The sequence below is a fragment of the Schistocerca cancellata genome, chromosome 7, assembly GCF_023864275.1.
Source record: "Schistocerca cancellata isolate TAMUIC-IGC-003103 chromosome 7, iqSchCanc2.1, whole genome shotgun sequence".
Classification (NCBI taxonomy): domain Eukaryota; kingdom Metazoa; phylum Arthropoda; class Insecta; order Orthoptera; family Acrididae; genus Schistocerca; species Schistocerca cancellata.
This window is the reverse complement of record NC_064632.1, coordinates 413,719,261-413,723,403: the sequence shown is the minus strand read 5'-3', so window position 1 is coordinate 413,723,403 and position 4,143 is coordinate 413,719,261. Positions and strand designations below refer to the sequence as shown.

At 43.5% G+C, this 4,143-nt stretch overlaps 1 pseudogene; it reads left to right on the top strand.

Annotated features, from left to right (window-relative positions):
- Positions 1–2,823: 2,823 nt before the first annotated feature.
- LOC126092968 (5S ribosomal RNA) lies at positions 2,824–2,941 on the top strand (annotated as a pseudogene).
- Positions 2,942–4,143: the final 1,202 nt, after the last annotated feature.

Below are 4,143 nucleotides of genomic sequence, written 5' to 3'. Positions count from 1 at the left end.
CCTGGAAATGAAACTGACCTTATTTCATCATACAACAAAGAAATTTTACTAGGTGGACTGCACCACTCTCAATATGGAAGTGATCTTAAGACTCATAAAAATGGGCACAAAGGTATAAGAATACAGATTTAATAGGCACGAAGTCAGATATGTACATAACATAACTTTATTTAAGAATTAAACAATCTAAAATCCAGGATGGAATGTAACAATACCAGATTGCTACTCACCATATAACGGAGTTGTGATAAGCACAACAAAAAGATTCACACAATTAAAGTTTTTGGCCATTAAGGCCTTTGTCAACAGTAGACACATATACACACATGCACAGAGACACACACACACACACACACACACACACACACACACACACACACACACACACACACGTAAACGCAACTTGCACACACGTCTGCAGTCTCAGAGAGCTGAAACCGCACTGCGAACAGCAGCACCTGTGTATGTAAGGGTGGCAACTGGGTGGGGGTAAGGAGGAGGCTGGGTTGGGGAGGAGGAGGGATAGTATGGTGGGAGAGGTGGACAGTGAAGTGTTGCAGTTTAGATGGAGGGCAGGAGAGAAGGTGCGGAGGGGGGAGGGGGTAAGTAGCGGAAAGGAGATAAATAAAAAGAAATTAAAAGACTGGGTGTGGCGGTGAAATGACAGCTGTGTAGTATTCATGAAGTGACTGGCTTCCACTTAAGACAACTGCATATGGTGATTTTTACATGGTTTTCCCCTGAGTATCAAGTGGAAGTGACATATACATCTGCTGTCTGGAACAGGGATGTATAGACTCGCTAGCACCATGGGCTGTAAACCTTTCTCACTGGAACCATGGAAAAAAATCACATCATTTCTTTCACAAATATTCACTTTAATTAAGAAATATAGTCACAGCAGTGTAGTCTCAAAAGAACTGAGGTCTACAAGAACCAGCCTTCTCCTTTCTAGGAGGGAATAATAAGTTTAATAAAACTGAAAAATTACAAGAATGAAGGGTGAGGAGATGGGCCACTATAACATCAATGATGGGGTGCATGTTGCCTGCATCCCAGATCTACAAGACCAAGTTTATATTGTGAATGGTTTTTCATTACTTTATGTGCTTTAAAACTCAATAAAATTTAAATAAAAAAGGAAAAATGATTGATTGCTACTTCCCTGTTATGTTTATCTGGCAGTGCTAAATACCATAAAGCTGTCAACTCATATTAATGAACCCATGAACCATGAACCTTGTGGCTTGCATGCCTCAACAATACATATAGCTGTACTGTAGGTACAACCATAATGGAAGCGTACCTATGGAAGTGCGAGACTAACCTAAGATTCCTGAAGAGGGCAAGCAGCTTTTTCAGCAGCTGCAGGGGAAACTGTCTGCTGCAGGGGAAACTGTCTTGATGACTGACTGATGTGGCCTTGTAAAATCTGCTGAAAATGTCTTACTAAGCTGCACAATGCATCAGGTACCAGCAAGCTGTCATTATCAGCTTGGAGGGGGTGTGGGGTGAGGGGGTGGGGCTGAGGGTCAGCCACCCATGTAATTCTGCAACTGGGCACCACAATAATTCCAGCAAAGCTTTCTGCAAGCCAGCATTCCTCCAACAATACAGTGGTCTGATTGCTACATGTCATAGTGCAACACTGCACTTCTGTGGCTGGCTACATAATAGGAAGTGGGCTCCTTTCATGACACAATCATCCAGGACATGCACACTCCCCAGCCAGTGATTAACAGCACTTCAACTTGGACTTACAACATACAACTTTCACCATCGTGATAACAGTCTATACATCAGTCGTCAGTCAAATGTTAGACTAAGCAGCTACAGCCCCACCAAGCAGCATCAACTAGGCAGGGAATAAGAAGTTCCAGGCTTCAAACTGGTACCACCAGCGGTCCATCCAGATTCTGAGGGTTATGGATTCAATGCAGGACATCTACATGGCCCTGATAGCCAAATGAGGCTCTTAGCAGTATATGCAAAGCCTGCAATAAACTCACTGGCGCAGCTGAGCTCACTCCAGTCTTGGATCTGAAAGCCCAGGCTTCCTCTGTTTTGATGTAGCAGCACACTGCTGCTCCAGCGCACACACACTCACACTTCCAGTAAGTCACAGTCAGCTACACTTCCAGTAAGCCACAGTCAGCTCCTGAGTGTAGTTGTCAACCTCCTGTATGGAAGCAATGATTAATAAAGAATTTTGTTGTTGATTAAGTATTCTTGACTTTGCACTCACCATGGTACTGCAAGATTCCATCTCACCGGATATCACAGATGCCATTCTGGGATAGAAGTGGCCAGCCTGTGTTTCTGGTGTCAGCCTAACAGTTAACACACAAGCCAGATTATTACATGTAGTGTCAAACTTACATTTTGCACTCAGAAGAGCCAGTACCTATGAGCAGTATCCAAGAGCAATTATCTGCAGCATCACTTCAGTGTGGTGAGTGAAAATGAACTGATTGTGGTACTGTTGTTGGGTCCCTTCCTGTTCTGTTTTTCTTTTTATGTGGACACATGCTTCACATTGGACAAATCAGGTTGCCATTGTGGAGGCAATTTAGACATTGTGAAATCAGATGGTAGATATGCAGTAGACCATATCGAGTTGGACAAGATGGTGGATTCACTAAGAGAAGTCCTCATCTGGTACTTCAGTGCCTGTCCTAGACATTAGTACCGCTACCTCATTGTTTTCTTTTTCTGATAATACACGTGAGGATGTGTTATTGATCACAGGCAACTTGTTAACAGCCACTAAGCAAGGATGTAGGTCAGCCAAATATCTTTTATGTATGGCCATATTAGGTTTTGGGCAACAGCCTTGCCACAGTGGATACACCGGTTCCCGTCAGATCACCGAAGTTAAGCGCTGTCGGGCGTGGCCAGCACTTGGATGGGTGACCATCCAGGCCGCCATGTGTTGTTGCCATTTTTCGGGGTGCACTCAGCCTCGTGATGCCAATTGAGGAGCTACTCGATCGAATAGTAGCGGCTCCGGTCAAAGAAAACCATTGTAACGACCGGGAGAGCGGTGTGCTGACCACACGCCCCTCCTATCCGCATCCTCAACTGAGGATGACACAGCGGTCAGATGGTCCCGATGGGCCACTTGTGCATATTAAGTTTTATGTGAGACACTAAGACATAGTTAATGTATCACATGAAATTGAGGAACACGCAGCCATTTGCAGTTCTGAAAAAAAAGAAAGAAAGAAAGAGAGAGAGAGAGAGAGAGAGAGAGAGAGAGAAGAAAAGAAATAACTGTAAGTGTTGCATGAAGCTGTTGAACAATGTGTCACCAAACAGAGCGAGTCCATTAAAAACTTTGTGGACAGTATTTGGAAGCTGAATGTTAATACATACAAATTGACAGAAAGCTATGATGTCAACAGGATCCTTCTGTTGGAGACAGAACAGAGGGCATTGGATATATTTTTGGGAGGGGGAAGGGTTGTCTCTCAGTGTGTCAAGAAATGCATGAGCAGTATTTCCCAAGAAGTTAGAAGAAGAATAGCAACTGAGACAGCACTTGGGGAGAGAGACATGATAACCCAAGTTCAGGGTGGAAAAGAAATTTTCACTGTGGGAGTTAAATGTTAAAGGTGCAGATGAGCAGGCCATATACAGCAGAATGCTGTGAGCCACAGTATACGAAATGTGGGTGAATAGGGTACCCAGAATGGGATGTGATATTAGGTGGACATAGAGTGTAAATAGTTACTCACCATTAAATGGCAATGAGGGCTCAGAGTCACAGTACAACACTCTCTGTGACTGCAAACATAACCAGAAAATGGAAGTGGTGGAATTTTGATTAGGCGGATTAATGAATGGAAGGAAACATAAGTTTTCATTGGACACAGATTATCATGTGTCCATGGAAAGTTTGAGTCATGTGGGAAATTGGAGGTTGGGCTCACCATGGCAAATATGGATTGGATAGAAATGGTATGCATTAGCAAAGTTCAACGGTGTTGAGGGTCTGTGTTGGGACAAAAAAAAAATCAGGATTTGTACGGAAGTTTTGCCTTATATAGGTGGGGGTTGCTGGGCAATCTTGTTTGAACATAATACTAAATCTGACCTTCGTCAGTGCATTATAGAACTCGAGGAGGCATTGTTCTATCTGGG